Below are 24,580 nucleotides of genomic sequence, written 5' to 3'. Positions count from 1 at the left end.
GTCCAGAGAGTGCTCCCATTTATCAATTTTGAGATATTTAAATGGTGCTGTGAAAAGTGAGCACATTATTATTGTTTTGAAATTGGTATTTACACTAGATTTATTTCTGTGAATAATAGAAATACTTCTGTGAATATTTAGAAACACTTAAAGGAGTTTGTTGACTTACCTTTCAGTGTGTGTGTGAGTATGTTTGTATGTGTATGTGTGTGTGTGTGTGTGTGTGTGTGTGTGTGTGTATGTGTGTGTGTGTTTGTATAGGGAGTTGTTTACCCAAGTGGATGAGTGGAGATAGCCTTGGAGGATAGAAAAGAGAGTGTCATCCCCTGAAGCAGGAATAACAGGTAGTTGTGAGTACACAGGTCCTGGAAATCATATCAGGTCTTTTGTCAGAGAGGTACATGTAATTTTCTTAGCTGAGTCATCTCTTCAGCTCCAACCTATGGGTTTATTATTGGTTACTTGGCTGTTTTAGAGCTGTTTCACTTTTTAAATCTTCTCTAAGTTCTATATTGCAAATGAAACTAAATTTACTAATCATTTTTTCCTCCCAATAGTCCTTGAAAATTTGAATTTATATAAGTATTGTATTCTGATATTAAAGTTGTTCTTTTGCTTTACATTTGCTGAGTCTTATAATTCTAAGTATGCACAAATAATTTATAATGAACAAAATTGTAGTCTATTCATTTATTTATTGAGAAACACTATTTTTAAATTAAATATTTCCTTGAATAGTAACAGATGTCATTCATTGAAGGATGACCCACACAATTAAAACAGCTATAATCATGAGACAACAAGAATTTTATTATAATACTAGGTGATGAATGCAAGATACTGAGTAGTAATTAAAGCTACCACCTGTTTCAATTAATCAAGAGAAAAATACTCAAGTCAAAAATGAATATGAACTATATTGTGCTGAAAAGCTCTTTCACTTTCAACTCTTTTGTGAATTATCTAATTCAAACTTTGTGGTCTTTTTTGTTTTGTTTTGTGTGTTTTGGTTTGTTTGTTTTAGCTTACATTTTCCATGATGGTACCAGCTTCCAAAAATTTAAATATACTATGAAGCTAAATACATAACAGTAGAAATACATAACAGTAGAAATCTGTTATAATTTAAAAATCCAATATTTGAGCACTTAAAAATAGGCCTATATAAAATAAAAGTCCAAATGTAACTGAGAAAGCATAATATGTGCAACTCCTTAAAACAAATAAATTTCTGTATACAAACATTTGGTTTTGTCATAAACTTAAAAAATGCAGAAGAATCATTTGTGAATAGAAAACAGTTAATACAAAAGAAAGGGCTGGAAAGAAAATTCTATAGAGGGAATGAAATTTGTCACTATATTATTTCAACAATGCTGGTTATTATTACCCATGGTCACAAGTGGTGAATCAAACATATAACAAAACAGAAAATAATAGAAGACTTCTTTGTAAACTAATATGCAAAGGTTTGTACCATGCTATCTGGGCATGTCAGTCATAGGGGATAAGATATCAAAGCATTGCTAGTTGTGTGACTCCAGCAGGTATTGTACAAAATGAGGAAATTAACAGCGTACTAGCGAAGAGATGCATTGTGCCACCTGTGAACATTCAGAATAAAAGAAGCATGTACCAACAACTCTCCTCTGAAAACGTTCTTCTGATTTATAAAATGCATGTTAAACCTATGCTGCCACGTGTGCTTTATAATTCCAACCATCCGCAACGGAGAACAGTATGATGACAGTGGCATTGTGTGGAAGGCTGTGAACTACAATTTGGAGACTACAAGTTGAGGAAGCCTAATATAAAAAGAAGTGTCAGGGTGCCACCAAACCTATGCTTATCATTTCTGACAAATGGATTTAAATAACATATTGAAAATTATAAATCCCTTCCTTAACTAGTCATCTAGTCCTTATTTTCTGATATACTTTTGTATTTAAAGCCCACATGAAATGTTACCCCTCTTTCTAACTTTAGTTTCCTTGTATTAATAATGTGATTAATCTGTGATTGTATTTACTGAGACAGAGCAATGCACTGGGACAGGTATGGTGATATTTTATTTGTGCATTAATAAATAAAGCTTGCCAAGAAATCAGGGGGAAAAGGACTGCCATTTTAAATAAACAAGTCAGGCAGCACATGCCCTTAATCTCATAGCAGGCAGGATCTCTGTGTGTTCAAGGTTACACTAGGAAACAGAACATGGTAACACATGCCTTTAATCCCAGTACCAACCATAGAGACCACAAGATCTGTACAGACAGACAGAAAGTGACAGAGATGTGTAGGAAAAGGAAGTGAGGTAGCTGGTCTAAGAGAGCCAATGAGAGGGCAGAAAAGCAAGGCATAAGCCTGGGTAGACAAAAAGTCATGCCATTTGGAAGCTGCAGATTTGATGAGGTAAGGTTGGCTGGTGGCTTTCCATATTTCCTTGATCTCTCTAAGGCTTTAAACCAAATTTGTGGCTCCATGTTTTTTATTTAATAAGAGCATTTAGAAATTCTTCTATGGACAGAGATGGCTTGAGTTTAGATCCCAAGCACATATGGAAAAATCTGGGCATGGAGGGAAGTACCTCTAATCCTACCTCTGGGCAAACAGAGTTAAACAGATCTCTAGAGCTCACTGATTGGCCAGTCTAATCCAATCAGGGAGCTCCAGGTTCAGTGAGAGTCTTTATCTCAAAATAATAATAATAATCATAATAATAATCATAGGTGGAAAGCTACAGTGGAAAGACATCTATGGTTGACCTCTAGCATCTTCAGCATAGACAGAGGCATTTATGAGACCCTTTTCACATGTTATAAACGCATAAATCTCTCTTTCTACTGATGGGGGAATGTCTTTCTGCATGCTGTGAATATGTGTTGCTCTGATTGGTTGATATATAAAATGCTGATTGGCCAGTAGCCAGACAAAAAGTATAGGCGGGGCAAGGAGAGAGGAAAATTCTGGGAAGTGGAAAGCTGAGTCAGGAGATGCCAGCCTGCCATCCAAAAATCAGCATGGAATTATACACAGGTTAAAGCCACAAAATACGTGGCAATATATAGATTAACAGAAATGGGCTGAGTTTAAATGTAAGAGATAGGCAGTGGTAGGCCTGAGCTAATGGCTGAGAAGTTTTAATTAATATAAGCTTCTGGGTGATTATTTTATAAGCAGCTGCAGGGTCTATGGGGCTGGGCAGGACCAGAGAAAACTTCAACTGCATTCTATCTATCATCTATCTATCTATCTATCTATCTATCTATCTATCTATCTATCTATCTATCTATCCATCTATCTATCATCTATGTATCTAACACACACACACACACACACACACACACACACACACACACACACACAGGCACACACACTTCCTCCTTTTATAAACACAAGAAACAATGTTGCATAGTCAAAGATTCTTATGTTGAAAGCCTCACTCACAAAAGATGTATTGATAAGTGGGACCTGTCTGTCAATATTTCTCAGTGAATAGAGATGTTTGTGTGAAATTATGATAAGCTATGTTTGATCCTCAAATTCTCATAGGTAGTAGGAGAGAGCTGGCTTCTGAGAGGGAACATCCTTTGCCGTCTATAATCATATGTCATATGTACACCTACACTACACACATTCAGATATACAAACAGTACATACATAAATAAATACATATATACATACACTACATACATACTCATTGCACATACTACCTTATGCACACAAATGTACATATACACACTACATCCATACATATGTTTAACAAAGAAATGGAGTCTGTGGGAGATGAAAGATCATGAGCATTTATCCCTTAGAAATAATATGAAACCCCTTTAAAAGAGGCCCAAAGGATTTTGCTCATCCTTTCTGACACAGGATCCAGAGAAAAGAAATGTCACACAATGAATTAACACTGCTCATTCAAATAAAACTGAATCCTTCCTATTTTTTTCATAAGATGTCCCCAGATCCAGAAAAATAAGAAGTAATTTTTGTTGTTTACAAGCGAGCTAATCCATGGTATTTTGTTGGGCACTTAAAAAGGATTAAGACAGTATATTTGTTTCCATTAGCTTTCAGATTGTGTATGGACTTGTTCTTAGATATCGGTAGTGCTACATTGATGATCAGAGTTTGCACATAAATTCTTCCCATCCCTGAACAGTGTGTGCAGAATAAAGATTGAAAGGATCCCCAAAGGGAAGCCCTAAGCGTGAAGAATCATGGAGTTGGCCTTGCCTAGCTGCCTTAAGAGGCATGAGACATAGGTATTTTGGCTTATAATCCATGACTACTGAGGCACAATATGCCTTCTGGTTTCTGAGAGACTGATGCACTCCCTCAGGCAGTGAATAGTTCAGGCTACCTTGTGTTTTTCTGAGTGTTCCCTCAGAATTCAAGGAAACATTGAAGCTTGACAGAACAATTGGTCTTAGACATTAATCTGTGTACCCAATAAAGTTTACAAACATCATTGTATCCTAGGAACTACAACTATATTGATCCTGGCAATTGCCATTATATTATGTTTTTGATAAGAGTATACAAAGTTCGATTGCTCTCAATAAAATTGCTGCAGTTTAAGTTTGGCTATGGACCCTCCAACCAGGTTGATTTAATTCCTCATGGTCAGATCAGGTGACCTTGGCCTAATCAGCAAGCACTGGCACTTACTCCTATGAGCAAATAGTATCTTGTTTTGTAATATTTTCACATTTGTGGTAAAAACGCTAAAACAGAGAAAGTGGGCCTAGGGAACATTGGACCATAGGACTTCTTGGTTTACAGCACCCATTATGACAGAGTGGCAAGTGTCATTTCTGTGGCATAACAAAAATTTCACCAAAATGAAGCATGAGTTTATTTAATTCGTTTTCTGAGACTGTTTCATCAGGTCAAAAGTTAATTTTCTTCTCTTGGCATCTTCAGTTAGTAATAAAAAAAGTCCACACCAGACATCAAGAATCTGGAAGGAAATTGCCTCCTCTGTGGAGGGATGTTCAGACATATTATTACTAATATTCTCCCCAGTGTAGTCCTCACATAATATCATGGCCATATGTAATCATTATCTCTATTTATTTAAACTTTTTCAAGTTATTTTTGCACAACAGTATCTTTCATTCATTTTTTAAAAGTTATGTGAAATGTGCAGATACAGATAATCTTCAATTCCAATGAATGGTAGTTAATTATATGACTAACCACATCTTTCCAGATGTTGGTACTATAGTAAATAACCCCACTATTTAATTTTGAATAAGAATTTATTTTCATTGTAATACATTACTTTTCATTACCATGTTCCTGTTCATTGCTAACAAATTTAATTACGTTCTTTTACCTAAGCAACATAAAAAATGAGTATGCTTAAAATTAAAACATTAATAAGCATTTATTTTATAAACTGTATCCAACAACTTTGACAAAAAATGAAATGAACATATGAAATATTTTAAGTATGCTGATGGATAATTTTATGGTTTTGCTTAATAAAACATGAACATTTTTTAGACTAAGGTAATTTGCTTGCCATCCACATTTCATCATGTAATTGTGATTCTATATTAATTGAGAAAAAATAATCCATTTCTTAAATAAAATTAGTATTATTGTGATGAAAAACAAGGACCAACACAACCTGAGGAGGAAAGGACTTATCTGACTGATGCTTCCATATCACAGTTCATTAGCAAAGGAAATCAGGACAGGAACGCAAGCAGGGCAGGAACCTGGAGGCAGGAACTGATGGAGAGAACACAGAAGGCTGTTACTTATGGGCTCACTTCCCAAGATTTGTTCAGCTTGTTTTCTTATAGAACACAGGAACAGTAGCCCAGGGATGGCATCACCCAAAATAGGCAGGACCTTCTCATATTGACCACTAATTAGGAAAATGCCCTACAGGCTTTCTTCCAGAAAAATATTATGAAGGGTTATTTTTTTATTGAGGCTCCTTTCTGATGATTCTTACTCATGCCAAATTGACATAAAACTAGTCAGTATACCCCTCATCATTTCTACTATAGATATGCCTTTTAGATAATAACTTTGAATATAATAGCATCATGTATCACTTTCTGGGTGCTTCCTTTGATAATCTGGCACTGTTTAACAGTATTTAATTTAATATGAACAACACTAAAAAAGTAGAATTGTTTGTTTTTTCTGCCTCTGTGTGTATGAGGACGTCTAAGACAGGAGGACTTGAAGCATTCACTCCTATATGCCCGGTAGGTAAGAAAAGAACATGTTTCATTCCTGGCCACTCTGATGCCAGCCATCAACTCTAAACAACAATGGTGAATTACAATTAGGAATCCATGGAACCAAAACCTGTATATTTGGACATGCTATCGTTTATTTTAATTTCTTGACTAAAGCAAACAATTGATGGTGATGCCATCAGATTTGGGCGCCTGTTAGAGCCGGCAGGCTTCAAGTGTTTTAAAAAGAATTCTCACCAGGGGCCCAGCCGTGGATGTCTGCCTTCAGATTCCTCAGTCCTTGGATGGGGTTTATGGCACCACTATCTGGGTGTCTGGCCATCCCATCACCAGAGTAGGTCAGTTCCTGCCGTCTCGCGACCATTGCCAGCAGTCTTTTGAGGGGGTATCTTTGTGGATCTCCGTGGGCCTCCCTAGCTCTCTGCTTCCTCCCCTTCTCACCTTCTCATGTGGTCTTCATTTACCATGGTCTCCTATTCCTTGTTCTCCCTCTCTTTTCTTGATCCAGCTAGGATCTCCCACTCTTTCCCTCGACTGTCGCCCTTCATTGTTCCCACTCATGACCAGGCTATTCATATAGATCTCGTCCATTTCTCCGTGTCTTTTTTGGGGGTCCCGTTTTCCAGGTAGCCTCACTGGTGATGTGAGTAGCAGTCTAGTCATCCTTGTTCCATATCTAGCATCTTCCTATGGGTGAGTACATACCATATTTGTCTTTCTGAGTCTGGGTTACCTCACTCAGGATGATTTTTTCTAGATCCATCCATTTGCCTGCAAACCGTGTGATGTCGTTGTTTTTCTCTGCTGAGTAGTATTCCATTGTGTATATGTGCCACAATTTATTTATCCATTCTTCAGTTGAAGGGCATCTAGGTTGTTTCCAGGTTTTGGCTATTACAAACAATGCTGATATGAACATAGCTGAGCAAGTGCTCTTGTGGTATGATTGAGCATTTCTTGGGTATATGCCCAGGAGTGGGAGCACTGGGAGTCTAATTAGTGAGTAAGAAGAGGGTTTATATGAGCGAGAATTGTTGAAGCCAAGGTTGGATAAAGCACCGGGACAAATAACCAAATGAATGGAAGCACAGGATCTATGAACCAAAGGCTGAGGGGCCCCCAACTGGATCAGGCCACCTGAACGGGTGAGACAGTCATTTGGCTTGATCTGTTTGGGAGGCAGCTGTGCATTGGTGCCAGGTCCTGGGCTCGTTGCATGAGTTGGCTGTTTGAATCCTGGGACTTATGCAGGGACACTTGGCTCGGTCTGGGAGGGGGGAATGGACCTGCCTGGACTGAGTCTACCAGGTCAACCCCGGTCCTCGGGGGAGACCTTGATCTGGAGGAGGTGGGAATGGGGGGTGGGCTGGGGGGAGGGGTGGGCGAGAGGGGGAGAACAGGGGATTCTGTGGCTATTATGTTGAACTGAATGGTGTTGTAAAATAATAATAATAATAATAATAATAATAATAATAATAATAAAAAAAACAAAAAAAAAAAAGAATTCTCAGCATTCAATGATTTGGGGCTAGGGCTAGCTCCCACGGAGTATGCACTGGTCAGAATTGTGCTAAATGTATTCCTTCGTTCCTTCTTTTCCTCCCACTGTTCCCCGCTGCTTGCTTCTTTTTTCATGTCATTGTTCATAATGAGAGCTGGATTTTCCTTCTCAATTGTACTTTGTGCTTCCATCATAGATAATGTGTCTAGCTTGAGTAACTAATTAAAAACTATTTTATGGAACTTGCACTTTCTCTGAAGAAATTGGTTAATATGATAGACTGATGTTTTTATGAGCCGCTCTAATCCCCTAACAATTGTTAATGATTTGCTACTCACATTCGGGTTCAGTCTTCTATATTTTCATGAGATTTCTTCACATTCTGGGGGCATCTGAGCAAAACTGGTATTTTCATGCTTGAGCCTATATAGCTACAGGATCCAAAACAATTCCTCTTTTTAAATTGGACACCAGATACGCAGCAGTGATCAGTGATTCTCCAGTTTGCTTCAGGGCCCTTGGAAATCCTTTGTCTTTATTCAATAGCTTATTAGGGGATTTAGATCTAATATGTTTTAAAACTTTTTCCAAATTAGTGAAAAAACATTCGTATTGAACAAGCAAATGCCTGGTAACTTTCATTAAAAAACAAAGTCATATGTAGTTTCATATTTGTCATGTTTCAGTTAGCCTTCTGGAAATCACTGCAGCATGCTTCTGGCTGAGATATTTTTTTCTAGGATCAATCAGAATATTCAGTTTAGACTTCCATAGCCAGCAATGTTAGTCTTTTTTTTTTTTAATATCACTTCACATTGTTACAAGTCAAGGGTTGTTAACTATTCTAGTTTTCTTTTTGTTAGTGTAATGAAACTGTTGCCAAAAGCAACTTGGGGAGAAATAATTTATTTCAACTTTCAGTTTACAAGCTAAGACTAGAATGCAAGGTATCCCTAGAAAAGACACCATCAAAGATGTTGTTTACTGGTTTGCTCTTGGCTTAGGCATAGCTAGCCTTTTCATACTGCCCAGGCTTTCTTCCCTAGGGATGGTGCCACATACAGTGGGATAGTACCTCCTACATCTAAAAGCAATCAAGAAAATTGTACTATAGACATACTAAAAAGCAATTTCATTAAGGCAATCCCCCGTTGAGGTTTCTTCTTCCCTAGATGTCAAGTTGACAACCAAGACTACCCATCTCATCAAATCATCCAATTCACAACCACTTTTATTTGAAAAGGAGTCCAAGAAAGAAAGTCAATTTTATTAAATCTTACTTTGAAAAGCCAACAACAAACCTGCTGAAAAACAATACATAATGTCTACAAAAGTTATTATATTTAAGCTTAGAATCTTTCCCTGTGACTACTTCTACTAAGAGTTAATTAAATTTATAAATTAGTGTTACATGGCTACTTGGAAAATACCATACACAAAAGTTTTTTTTTTCTTTTAGATTATAAGCACAGCTTCCTTCAGCGTGATTTGTTTAGTAATTTGTATTTAGTTATTTCCCCAGTAATGTGGGGAAGGGGGTTGTGGAATGTTACTTTGTCATTTAAGGCATATCTTTTTTTAGCCTGTCTTGTGTCACATTTATTTTATAGCCCTAATTAGTGGGATCTGTAACTTATGTGAGTCCAGTCTCATCACCAAATTCAGCTCAAATTGAGGAAGCTCAATTTCCAGCTATAACATCAAGCCATAAATGAGAATTAGATAAGATGAAAGAAATACAAGGGAACATATACCAGGTATAATTAAACTACTTTGAAGGAGAAAGCATAACATACAGATTCTCATAATGCAAATATATGTAATTTAGAGAGCAAATGGAAAAATATAATTATCCTCACTATACTAGGGGACTCTAAACCATGAATTTACAACTTGCATTATATGGAATAGTGAGTTTGCAGATTTTAAACATAGCATGCTGTTTCCTTAGAATAGTGGATAGTAAATATTTTCACCTTGTGGGACACCAGACGTCAATGGCATCTCTTCAGGTCTATTGACACTTAGAAATAGCCACAACACTATGTCTATACAAGAACAAAACTATAATCCAGTAGAACTCATTAATAAATGAAGGCAGCTGCCCATAGGCCATGGCTTATTGATTCTTAATATTTCACTTTTTAAAATCCTTGTTTCTTGCATTTAACCTTGACCTATGCCTGAGTTTGTTGGTGGTATTGATTTGATTTTCTCACCCCTATTTAATCCTTGATTTTAAAAGCTTTTCTTCAAATGTTTCTGTTTAGAGAAGTGAACTTGGAAATAAATTAAGCTGAAGCATTAAGGTTCAATTTGTGATACAACCCTTCTCTATCATCTAGAACAATGCAATATTCATTAAGAATCACATTTGTCACTCATTTTTGTTGTTGTCATACCTACTTCCTGGGCACCAATATTCTCTAGACCATGTATGTGATGAAGTAGCTAATAATTTTAACACAGTGCTCCGTTGTTGCTGCTGTTTAGAAAAATGATACGAATTTCTATTATTTTATTGATGAATATACATTGCAATGAAAAATAATTTCTCTACTCTATTGTCTCCTTTGAATTTCTTGCACATGGAGAATCAATTGTCTGCTAAAAAGATTCAAATTTAAAGGACCATTATGTTATAGCCATGTTAATTTTTATAATGCAGTTTTTTGTTGTTTTTGTTTGTTTGTTTGTTTGTTTGTTTTGCTTTTTGAGACTGGGTTTCTCTGTGTACCTTTGGGCCTTTCCTGGAACTTGCTTTGTAGACCAGGCTGGCCTCGAACTAACAGAGATCAGCCTGTCTCTGCCTCCACAATGCTGGGATTAAAGTCATGCGCCACCACAGCCAGGCTATAATGCAGTTTTATTTGAGAGCAGTGGGGCTAGAAAAAGAGGGAACAGGTGGGAGTGGGGATAAAGGGAGAGAGTACAAGGAGAGATAGCTGAAATTGTGGATCATTTGTGGGACAATGTGGAAACCTAGTGCAATGAAAAAACCCTGGAATCTACAAGTGTAACCCTAGTGAAAACTCATAGTGATGAGGGATACAGGGTCTAACCTGTCATTCTTTCTAACCAGGCAAGACTTCCAGCAGTAGGCCTTAGATATCAACCCAGCCATAAAACCTTCGACCCCCAGTTTGCCCTGCCTGCAAGATGTACTGGGGTAATGGTGGTGCATGACATGTGGAAGTGGCCGACTAATGACTGGTCCAACTTGAGGCCACAACACAAGAGAGAGCCTACTCATGACACTGAAACTGGACTGTCCAGAGACCCAGGATAGAACCAACCATGACAGGAAAATAAAAATGTCAATGAAATGACTGCTTATAATATTCTACTATACTCATACACTGGTGCCTAACCCAATTGTCACCAGAGAGGTTCATCCAGCAACTGATGGGGGCAGACAGAGAGACCCACAGCCAAACACTAGATGGAACCAGAACACTCGAGAAACGAGGTGGGAGAGGATTGTAGGCACAAGAGTGGTAAAGGACACTATTAGAACACAGCTCACAGAATAAACTAAACTGGGCTCATAGGGGATCCAAGAGAATGAGGCAACAATCACAGATCATGTATGCATCTGAGCTAGGTCCTCTCCATACACATTATGGTTGTTAGCTTGGTGTTGTTGTGTGACTCCTAACACATGTATTGTAGCTGAAAGTTTTCCTGTGTCCCAGCCAGCCGGTGGTCAGGACAAATCTCTTCCATTCATCTCTCCCCTCCCCCCCAAAAAAAAACACACACAGAGGCTTGTATTAGTTAAAACTGCTCAGTCATTAGCTCAGGCTTACTACTGACTAGCTCGTTTACTTAAACTCAACCCATTTCTGTTAATCTATATGTTGCCACATGTCCTGTGGTTTTACCTGTGTGCCACTACGTGCTGCTCCCTGGACAGTGGCCTGGTGTCTCCTGACTCGGCCTTCCTCTTCCCAGAATTCTCCTTGTCTGTTTATCCCACCTATACTTCCTGCCTGGCTACTGGCCAATCAGCATTTTTATTAAACCAGAGTACAAAAGCATTATCCCATAGCAGTATATGGGGAATATGTCTGCCCCTTTTGCCTGCTCTTGGGACCATTTCTTTCCTGCTGGGTTGCCTCATCCAGCCTTGAAATGAGGGTTTATACCTTGTCTTATTGTATCTTGTTATTCCCTGTTCTGTTGATATCCTGGGAAGATTCCTCTTTTCCTGGGGCAGGGGGTGAGTGGGTGGGAGAGGAGTAGATGGCCGGGGGGAGAAGGAGTGATGAAAAAAAAAAAAACTGTGGTTGAGATGTAATGTATTGTAACTAAAGTTTCCTGTTCCTGCCCGGTTCCCGTAGCCCTCAGACCCAAGTATTTAGAACATACAGATACTTACATTATTTACAAACTGTATGGCCTAATGGCTCAGGCTTCTTGCTATCTGTTCTTACATCTTAAATTAACCCGTTTCTATTAATCTATACCTTGCCACATGGCTCATGGCTTACCACTGCTTTACATCCTGCTCCTCATGGCAGTGGCTGGCAGTGGCTTTCTGTCTCAGCCTTTCACTTCTCAGACTTCTCTCTCTTTGTCCTGCCTATACTTTCTCTCTGGCTACTGGCCAATCGGCATTTTATTTATCAATCAATCATCCACAGCAATATATGAAAGAAGAAGTAAATGAAAAACATGCATGTAAGGGATAACAATAAAATACAGTATAATATAAGATAAAACAAAAACAGATTGGAATATGACAAAACAAACAAAGAAAAGACCACAAGATAAAGTACAAGAAACAGATACAGACACAGAGACAGACTCATTCCTACACACAGGAATCCCATAAAAGCACAAAACCAAAAGTCACAATATATACGCAAAAAACCTGTGGGGTGAAAAAGAGAAAAAAATAAAAATAAAAAATAATTTTAAAAAACTGGCATGACATTATGAAACAAGGAATCTCCACAAATGCTGTTGAATTTGTTTTCTGTTGGTTATCTACTGCTAGGCATACAGCATAAATTAAAGTAAGAGTAGTTTGTTTCCCCAGTGAGACTTACTTGGGGAAATCTCAATATTTATTTGTAAGTAGTTATCAAATCTTACTTGATTGTAAAGGCAATAAAAATGACAGAAGTAAAGAAATGTAACCTTTACATGTATATTATGAAAGTATAATTTTCAAGAAGTTTCTAATAGTATTAACTGTTTCTAATATGTCTATATGTCAAAAATTAATAATTATTTAGTATCATTTTTAGAATAAATTTGTATATATAATGCAAATAGTTTGATTTAATTTTCTCTTAATAGTAACTATGAAACATAGAATTAGTGTAGCAATAAATACAAAGAAATTATAAAATATATTATTATATAACAATGTGAATACACTAACTAATCAGAACTATGCATTTATGCATAAAGTCCACACTACTTATGTTACACATAAGAAATATTCTATGACATTAAATAAAGCTTATGTGATTACTTTTAACTATATAAAATAAACATTTAAGATATAATTTCAAACTGTGAAAATTACAGGAACATCACATGTCACTAATAATCTAGAGACATTTATAGTTGATTTCCAAAGAAAGAAAATCATTCACCTGGTAGTAAGACAGACAGCATTCTGAAAGCAGCAGAAGTATGTTAATATCTACTTTGTAGTTTAAGAAGAAAGTTAGTACATGAGGTGTATTCAAAACTTTGCAATTTAAAAAGAAAGTTAATAGTTGAGGTGTATTCAAAAGTGAGGCCTTGTAATTGCAAAAATTTTAGCAAAGCATGGCTGGAAGAACTGAGGGACCTCCATGGCACCTGTTTACCCTTCCATAGGGGAGGTACCAATGAGCTATCATTAGTCACTAAGAGCACTGCCATGTGGATGAGTGATTAAACTTGACAAAGGCAATCCGGCAGAGCAGCACAAAGATCAATAGGTCACCACTACAAAAATCCATATTTCAGTTTTCAGAAAATGAGGTGACCCGCCTTAAAAAATGATTTTCCAATCACTGAATAAAATGCAAGAAGGGCAATGGGGAGAAATTATTAAAGGCAAAATACATGCATGACTTAGGAAGTGAGATTAGATATTATCTCACATGCATCCATACCTGAAGATTCAATAAGTCTATGAATTTCCACAGCTCATAACTTAAAGCCTTTCATCTAAAATAAGGACAGAATACATTTAAGAAGGCTGACTTTCAATTTTTGTCTATAACAAAAGTAATTCATGTAAAATCTCTTTTAATGACTTTAAATATATTCATGCTGAATGAATTCACACACATGAAAATAATATCTTCTTTGCCCTTGTTTGACCTGTGCAGGTGCTTACTGTTGGGATAACTTTCTGTATGCTGTGAATATGTGTTGTTCCCATTGGTTAATAAATAAAGTTGCATTGGCCTATGGCAGGGCAGGATGGAGCCAGACAGGAAAATCCAAGAGAGATAGAAAAGGAAGAAAGGCAGAGTCAGTGAGCTGCTCTGAGCCATTATCAAGAGAAGCAAGATGTGAGACAAGAGGTAAAGCCACGAAGCCACACAGCAAACCATAGATTAATAGGAATGGGTTGAGTTAAGTTGTAAGAGCCAGTTAGTAATGAGTCTAAGCCATAGTCCATACAGTTTGTAATTAATATTAAGCCTCTGAGTGATTATTTTTAAGTGGCTGCAGGACCACTGATGGGAGAGTTTCATCCAGGGAATCCTGGATCCCTATGATTATATATATATATATATATATATATATATATGTGTGTGTGTGTGTGTGTGTGTGTGTGTGTGTGTACATATGTGTGTGCCTATATATGGTATATTTTTTTTCAGAATTGTCTAGAATATGAGAATTTATAGAATTAATCTATGTGTATATTCTATATTCTATATATACATTGTGTGCATGTGTGTGTGTGAATGTATAAAGGGGATTTATTAGAATGACTTACAGGCTGTGGTCCACCTAATACAACAATGGCTGCTTATGAATGGAAAGTCAAAGAATCCAGTAGTTGGTCAGTACACAATGCTTAATGCCTCAGCTGGTCTTCAGTATATGCTGGAATCGTGAATAAGGAGGCTCTAACACCAGTGGAAGAATGTAATTGCTAGTGAGGGAAAGAGCAAACAGGCAAAGAGCAAGGCTTCTTATATATAGGCTTCCTGCTGAAGGTGTAGGCCAGATTAGAGATGGGTCTTCCCACATCAAAAGATATGGATTAAAGGACTGCCTTTCCCCCTCAAAAATCAAACTAGATGTGGATCATCACATTTCAAATGATATGATTAAGCAAAACTCCTTCACGTGTGTGGGCCCAGCCATTTTTGTGTTTTAATTAATTCCAAATATAGTCTAGTTGACAACCAAACTAGCCATCAAAATCTCTCTCTCTGTGTCTATCTATCTATCTATCTATCTATCTATCTATCTATCTATCTATCTATCTATCAATCTATTTATACAACTATCTATCATTTATCTATATGTATATATTGATATCTCTCTCTCTATGTACATATATATATCAACATAAGACTTATATGTTGTATAAGTATACACTTATATGTATTATATGTAATTTGAGGGAAATGAAAAAGAATATGATTACTTGTGGCGTTTTCAAACTTCCTGAATGTTATTTTTACCTCCTCATTCCCTCTCCTTCTGCATTGCTTCCCTGTTCCTTTCCCAGTTAAAGCACTTTATCTTTTTTTTCCTTCATATTACGTGTATATTGGTATTCTCTCTAGTGCCCCATGCCCCCCTACCCCATACTGGGAACAGTTTTCTTTTCTAGATTCTGCTGTTACTCTGGGTAATAGTTACATCAAAAGATTTCGAGCTGGGGTCCACAGATGAGAGGGAACCCAAAGAGTTTGTTTTTCTGGGTCTAGGTTACCTCAGCCAACAGACTATTTTCTAGTTCCATCCATTTCCCTGCAAAGTCTAAAAGAAAGGACTTTAGGGTTTATAAACTATTAATATTACCTGAACACAAACATGAAGGCAAAATAACGTGATTTTTTTCAGTTAAAAAGATTTAAAATAATAATATAAAAACATTTTAATTATAGACTTATTTGTCTTTACTTATAATTTGTGTGAATCAAAGAAGGAGAAGATTGAAGGATTAAAATGGTCAGTGTATACAGAGTGCCTCACATGTGGACACTATTGTGTTCTGTTGCTAAACAAGATAGACACCTAGTTAACAATTGGAGTGATTCTTGAAAAGAACCTGATTCCATCTGCCCAATTATGAGACTACTGGATGCTTCTGAGTTGAAACATAGTAGACACAGTAGTGATTTATTCTGACACATTTCAAAAGCAGGAATTGGATCCCAGGAAGTAACTTCAAGGACTTGTTAATTTCCCTCACTTATAAGCCTCTGTCATTGTGGAGGACATGCATTACAGACCTGAGATTTCACAGCTAAATCTAATTAGATAGGAGCTTTTGCACTGTGTCTCTGAAAATGTCTGAATAACAAACAAAATTTGTTTTGTAAATAATAACGTAGTTCACTCTCTGTAGATGTGATAGAGATGAGAAAAAAGGAAGATCATAATCATCACTAATTCTTAAATAAATGAAGGCTGCATTATGATATGAATGAAAAGACACAGAATTTGTAAGAAATTAAATCAACTATTGAGAACAAAGACTCAGTAGTAATCCAAAATGGTCTAATATATTCACCCTTTACAGTAAAAGATAAAAGCTGTGCAGTATAACTCTACTTGCATAAGCTGTTTCACCCCAATCATTAGTTGATGGCAGAGATGTTGTACTGATCTGAAAGAAAGTCCATGAATATTCCTGTCTATGATGACAAAATAATTAATTCAAATCAGAATACATGTCAGCCCCAAAACCTCCATAATTAGGCATGGTGATTGAATATTGGTCTTTCTTTTGAGTGTAGGAAAGAATAATAATTTATGATATTTAATGAAAAATGATTTTATTCTCCTAAATTTTCATTCCCTTCAAGATCATTTACTTTTTCTTGAAGACTGTATTTGACTCTGAATGCTCAAGCCCCCATTGAATCACTGATGTCTCAGGGTAGGAAGATGCCACCAATTGTTGCAAAATATTGTTTCAAGGTGTGTTGTTTTCGCTTATGCTCTGAAACATTTGTTTAATGATGCAAAGATGTGTTTGATTAAATAAAATTCACCTAAGGTCAAGAGGCTGAGTCAGCAACTAGCTGACAGGAAGTGGTTGGGAGGAGCCAGGTGAGAAAGGGTTTATAAGGAGGTGTGACAGAGAAGCAAGAGGGCTTTTTGTAGGACAAAAGCAAGGAGAGGAGGTGAACTACTAGCTATTCAGCCTCTCAAGAGCAGAATTCCACCTTAACCTTTGAATCTTGAACTTTTTAGAGGGAGAGAGGTTTGGTTAAGTTCCTTTCATAGCTTTGCGAGAGATGGAGCCAGAAGGAATGAATGGATTTCCCTCCTGGTATGGCCCTTGCAGCCGAACCATGGAGTTCCAGTTGCTATTTCAGACAGCTGTGTCTTAAAGGGCAGCAACCATTTTAAAAAAAGAAGGGTAACAACCAACAGCTACTTCATGGTGTTAATAGAATGTCAGGGGAGTCTGTAATCTAAGGGTGATAGGGCAAATTGTTTCATCCTTGCTATATCGTATTATGCATCTCTAAATCAGTTCTTGAATGACACTAACAAAACTTCACATAAAAAGAAAAGAGAAGATATGTATTAGTGACTTTATTAGGAACATATGTAAAGAAATGTTCTGATTTGCTTGGAAGATTTTGGGCTTCATGCTATATCCATTGAAGAAAGCTAAGAACCCTGTATTTGCTGTACACATTGTTTCATTGTTTTGACAATTTTTCTCTGTCCTGTTCAGCAGCAGAAAAAGTGTGTGCCTGTGCCCCTGTGCCTTGCCATCCACTGCATTAATCTGTTGCATCCAGTCTACATAGTCTCACTAGCCTCTGCTGCTTCCAATCCAGTGCACAACATATCCCATTATTTCATTAACTCATTCAATCTTTCTCTTTATTTTTTCTTTTATAAAATAATTTGTTTTTATAAATTTAATTTTTTTTTTTTTTTGGTTTTTCGAGACAGGGTTTCTCTGCGTAGCTTTGCGCCTTTCCTGGGACTCACTTGGTAGCCCAGGCTGGCCTCGAACTCACGGAGATCCGCCTGGCTCTGCCTCCCGAGTGCTGGGATTAAAGGAGTGCGCCACCACCGCCCAGCTAAAAGTGTTTTCTTTTTTTTTTTTTTTGGTTTTTTGAGACAGGGTTTCTCTGTGTAGCTTTGCGCCTTTCCTGGAACTCACTTGGTAGCCCAGGCTGGCCTCGAACTCACAGAGATCCGCCTGGCTCTGCCTCCCGAGTGCTGGGATTAAAGGCGTGCGCCACCACCGCCCGGTTTATAAATTTAATTAAAATACAGTTGCATCACCCTTTCCTCCTATGTCTGCCCCCTGCCAAATTCATTGCCTCTTCTTCTTTGAGTTTGGTGCTATGAACACATATAAATATGTAAACATATAAATAAAACCTACTGAGTCACTTCAGTGTTGTCTGAATGTATGTCTCTAGGTTTAAGCACTAGTTTATGCTTCTTTAAACCCCTTAAATTCCGTGATAAAATTTGTAATTGTATTTATTTATTTATTTATTTATTTTTGTGGTTTTTCGAGGCAGAGTTTCTCTGTGTAGTTTTGGTGTTTGTCCTGGATCTTGCTCTGTAAACTCACAGAGATCCACATGGCTCTGCCTCCACAGTGCTGGGATTAAAGCCGTGCACCACCACTGCCCAAGGTAATTGTACTTTTAAGATCTCTGTCCTCGTAATTTACTAGATAATTCTCCTTGGAGACTATTTCTATGAGAGTGATGGATTGGGGGTAGGAAGGACAAACTGTTTTAATATTTCATGGTGTTTGTATTTTTGTAAAAAGGCTTAGGCACATGGACTTTGTTGGTTGTGGTTCTAACGTGGACAGAGCAAGCTGAGTGTGTTCAAAGAATGTGAATCCTGGCCCAAGTCTGAAGGTTCAGAAGGTGCAGTCTCAGCTCCTCAGACTGGGCTGGAACACCCAGTGCAGGACATTAGCTTTGTCTGAGGATTGGGGTGTACCTAACTAAGGGTTAAGAGAGAGGACTTGATAATCACCAAATGTCAACATTAAATTATGCCACCACTATGGCTTATGAATCTTGATCTGCACAAGCCAATGGATGATTACTTTCTATAAAGTACTCCCTAGAGAAGACAAATTGGGCCAATTATTTAAACTACAACTAAAATTAGACAAACAAGCAATTATTTTACATATAAATAAAAAATATAGCTTACTATATTACTCTTCTAAGGTTTTGATAGTGCCTAGCAATTGTAATAATATATATTTTAGGAGAACATTTTTATTACTTTAGAAAATTTTATTACTTTAGAAAATGCCTGATGCATTCTGTATAAGTTCTTCTTACAATGTGGATACTTATAAGTCTAAGTTTAAAATGTCTATATATTTATTGTATGCATAATAACAAGCTCCCAACATAATTGAACACAAAGATTGGTGGCAAATGCATGTATTAAAAAGGGCCCTTATTAATATTCTAAGGAAATAATCAAAACATTATATTTTATATTGCTTTTGATTATCATTTGATGAGCTATAATTTGGAGACATTGAGAATCATTTTTAATCTAATATGTTGAAATCTTTATGTGTGCAGAAGCTATTGTTTGTGTGTGTATGTGTATGAATACATGCATATGTGTATATCAGCAATATAAGAAAAGATAAAATATTATTAACAAAAATTACATCATGAATAGAAATATTTAACTGTAAAAGGATAATAGTGAAATAATAACTGTAAATTTTCAATATATTAACTTGACCAAAATAAATAAACCAAATATTATTTTTAATGCTCTGGGACATAAAATAAAATGACACTTTTAGAATATATCCATACTGCTAGCCAAACATAAGACTATCCTGAGATTATGCCCAAGATCTTCAAATAAGCAAAACCCTGGCATATAAAAATATTAAAAGATAGGAGATTGCCGTACATATGATAAAGTTTGTGAGATCTTATACTGTTTCATATAATGAAGAATTGTTTTGAAAAATTGTCTGATAAATTATCGTTTTGTAATGAAAGAATGCTAATTAAATAATTGTCAGTAGCAACAGTACAGTTGGACATAAGTGACATAAGATGAAGCCATAATTAAAGGCATAGGGGAATAAAATTAAACTTATCAATAATTCTATTGAAACTTTTAAGTAACCACAAGCAATATAGATTGTATGTGCCTTAGCAAATGACTTCAAATCCAACTACAATGAAACCAAGGCAGAGATATGATTAGATAATAAAGTTAAAACCCAAGACTACATTTTATTGATTTTTTTTTAAATTTCAGCAATATTATGAAAATTTATCCTAAATTTTGAAGTAAAAAAGGGAATATATAAGATTCTCCAGTGTCATGCTGAGGTAATATTTAATAAGCACACCTGAAAAAATTTAAATGACTGAGGACCATATAGATGTATCCCAGATTGTGCTTTACTGTCTGACTAGAGTCAAGGAAGTGTGGATTTAACTGTTAATGAAGCTGTAGGGCATTTGAAAACAATCACACAAATTAATCTGTATTCTCCCAAAAGGCATGGTCAGTTATTTTTATTATTTACTCTATAGACAATACCTTGAATTTTTGTCAATGTTTTTCTTTCAACTACTGTGTGATGACCAGCAGAATCTCTGGTTTGGCTTAGAGAGTATTATTTGTTAAGCAGGATGTATGTCTTTACATTAAATACAGAGTCTTTCCTTGAAGGTGCTATTGAAAAGTCACAAACAGTTGCTGTCCTGAAAAATATGCACCTCACAATCGGAAAGTGACTGGACTTAGTGTGTGGGCATGATTTTTTGATCTGTATAAAATGTGATGCATTATTATAAAGTCCTCTAGAAGTAGATTTATTTTCTCATTCTCTTATTCACTTTGACACATGGTGATTTTGTACTCAGAGCATCAGACCTTTAATGTTTGAAAAGAATACAGTGAGAGTGGTCTGTAGTATAATAGTAATGGATAGGTCTGTCCAAAGGAAAAAATTCTCTATGCTAACCAAGAAAAATTTACTACAGTATCAAAAATATATACAGTGGTTAGAAGTAGGACTTTATAAGGACCATGGCTTGCAAAATATAGTAACAATTGTTTCACAATGAAAATATTAGTTAAATTACTGTGGTAAATCTTATTAGTATAAAGACACATTTTTATGTGGTATAGCTTTTATCTTAATTGAGACATAACTAGTAAAAACATATGATGTATTTATTAATGATTTTTTGTTTGTTTGCTTTGGCTTTGGTTTCTTGAGACAGGGTTTCTCTATGTAACAAACCTAGCTATCCTGGAAGTCATTTTGTAGACCAGGCTGGCCTGCTTCCCATGTATTGGAATTAAAGTTGTGTGCTATTGTACCCAGATTGATGATTTTTTGATAATGAAAAATTTGAAAATTACATACATGAAGACTGTAGTAGAGTTACATCATTTTACCCCTTAGTCGCTGCTCACCAACTCCTTACTGCCTCCCTCACTCCCTCTCAAATTCAAAACTACTTCCTCCTTAATTATGGTGACATCCCTAGGGGGCTCATGTCTGGAGAAGACTGATTTCCTCTCTCTCAACACCCATAGATTGCCTGTAGCTCCTCCTCATCTCCCTGTGGAGCCTTATTAGATTTCCCCATCCACACTGGCATGTCGTCTAGTATCACATGATGGTTTTGTAACAACATTTTGTGAAAATTATTACCACAATCAAGTTAGTTAACATATCCATTTATGCCCAAAGTTATTTATTATGTGTAAGTATATTTCTGCTCTACTGTCATACAGCTTCTAAGTACACAAAGCCGTATTCACTATTGTAATTATGTTGTACATAGGTTTCTCCAAATATGTGTATTTTGTAATTTAAGTTTGTGATCATTATAATTTCCCCCTTTATCTTTTATTACTCAGTCCCTCCCAACCACCTATTGATGTTTGTTCTCTTTAAGTTAAATTTCTCAGACACCACCTAGAAAAAATAAAGATCACAAATAAACTTCTTCCTCTGTGCTTAATATATTATGTCATTCTCTTTGATATGATGAATGATATTCACCCATTTTTTAATTTAATGACTGAAGAAGATTATGCTATATAAAGCCATGCCTAAAAATGTGTCTTCAGTCCAAATACTAGTTTGGAAATGATTACATTTTGGGTATCATAAGAGACTCCACATGCTTTTACATTCTGATGTAAAGCTACTTTATATGAGTTCAGGGAATCCTGTTGAAGAGAGCGAGGAAGGAATTTAGTAGCCAGGGGTGTCAAGGTCTTCACAAGGGAACCCACAGAAACAACTAACTTGGGCTCATAGGAGCTCACGGACTATAGACCAACAGCTAGGGAGCCTGCATGGGACAGACCTAGGCCCTCTACATATGTGTGACAGTTGTGTAGCTTGATCTACTGGTTTGCCTTGCCTAGCATTAATACAAAGGGAGAATCTTATTTCTACCTCAACTTGATACACCGTGCTTAGTTGGCACCCATGGGAGGCCTGCCCCTTTCTGAACAGAAACAGAAGAAGAGTGAATTGGAGGGTTAGGGAGAGGTGGGAGGGAAATGGGAGGAGAGGAGAGAGGTGAAATTGTGGTCAAGATGTAAAATAAACAAACAAGTTTAATCAATAATTAATAATAATAATAATAATAATGAAATACACCAATCACTGATGAATGGCAAGCTTCCTACTTCAATACTGGCCTAATATGGTATTGTAAATATACCCAGCAGAAATTGTTGAGGAATATAAGAGACAGAATGTTTTGGTAAAATTGTTCATCATTTTTATAAATTCTTCAAGAAATCCATAAAATGCCTTTTGAACATACCCACTTCTCTCCCCCATCTCCTTGCAGATTGACACCCCTTCCCTATTGACACATTTTTCTGTCATTATTTTTTTAAACCTACCAAGTCCAATATGTGTTGACCATGCATTCTTAAAAGTATGACCACTGGAAGACTGGGGACCTACAAAAAGCTACGATCTTTAAGGAAACAGACTCTGGTTCCCAGAAGCTATCGGCTGCCAGTAGCTCCTCAACCAGTGGTGCTACTGTAATAAAATAATGGAGCAGAGAGGGTAAACCTTTGGTGGTTGGTGGAAGCCAGAGTATAGGAGAGAATAAATGAATACATGTGAACTTACTGATTCAGAAGCTCACATACACACATATGCACACCTCATGTGAAAATAGTTTTAAAAGGAATTAATAAAAAGCAAGCTAACAATGACCCTAGTGGATGCCAATAATGACAAATATAAAGGCCAGAGCTACATTGGTTTACTTATATTGAAATTGTTGGGAAATTTCTAGATGTGTAAACAGCACAGGCAATTGTGAATGCCATTGGTTACCATTCATAACTTGATTAAAAGAACCTATTGCTTACAGAATATGCAGAAATCAAGCATTTGCATCCAACCTTCTATCCTATTGGCTGTCTTTCCTAATGTTGGAAGATGCTATACACACTACCTGAGAAGACAATTAATCATCAAGCAACTGTGAAATATGGAAGGTATAATAACAACCAGCCTGGCAAGACATGTCAACTGCTGTAATAGTGACATGAATATCATGGCAATAACCAACCACTTTCTGAATTTAAGTCTAGCTCCACAAAATGAAACCCATATCTGTCATCATTCTTAGGCCAAGAGCAAGCAGGTCAGAGGACTTAGTGGAGAACTTTCTACCATTTTTTTTTCTGTAAATGGACATGGTATAAAAACAGTTCTTAATAATTTATCATTATACACATGATTAGTATGTCAGTTGATTTTCAGATAAGATTCTATTTGCAGTTGATAGTATTTAACCTAAAATCACACAGCTGGCCAAGGTACAGAGAACAAGAATCTGCAAAATGCTGAACCCTAACTGGATCAACAATATCACCCCCATTCCCCGCCAGGATCTGGGATCAAAACAGAAAATGGGGCAGAAAAATTGCAAGAGCTAGATGTGATGAATGAGTATAAAGAAAAATTAGTTTTTCAAACCTATCAGAAAGGCAGTTGTTACCACATGCCACCCCAAGTCAAATAAAATATTTACCTGTATTAAAGAGAAAATTTCATTCACACAAGCTGTATTTTGTTGGTTGGTTGCCAGTGACCAGCAATGACTGAATGAAATGGAGAGGCCTAGCAACTTTGGAAAAGAAAACTATATTATATATAGAAAGTTGGTGTTTGTCTTCCCTCTGGTAGGTGATAGCAGGAGCCATAGGACAGGCAGAGTGGCAGGGACCTTTGGATGAAGACTCAAGACAGATTCTCCCAGAAATGGATAAGGGTGGCTGGTGAGATTGGAGTCCAGTTTTATATCAAAAAAAATGCCCAGCTCTGAGATTTGTTACCTTTAATTATGACAAACTGTAAAAGATGGAATTTTATATCAATTTCATGTGGTTATCACAAACAAATGGAATAAATTTATGTGGAACAATACTATAAGCCATGAAAGATTACTCTAAGGTTGTGTGAAAAGTTAGTTTATATAACACAATTCAAATTCTTAAAATTACATTTTAGCAAATAATTTTTTTGATTATTTATTTATTTGTTTTTTAAAAAGTTTTTTTATGTAGATATCATCCATTTCTCTGTCATTGAGTGATCCCAGTGTCATTCTTGGGGACCTGTTTTCCAGGTAGCCTCCCTGCTGATTTGAGTAGCAGTCCA

Source organism: Peromyscus maniculatus, chromosome 21 (assembly GCF_049852395.1).
Source record: "Peromyscus maniculatus bairdii isolate BWxNUB_F1_BW_parent chromosome 21, HU_Pman_BW_mat_3.1, whole genome shotgun sequence".
Classification (NCBI taxonomy): Eukaryota; Metazoa; Chordata; class Mammalia; order Rodentia; family Cricetidae; genus Peromyscus; species Peromyscus maniculatus.
This window is presented reverse-complemented; position numbering follows the sequence as displayed.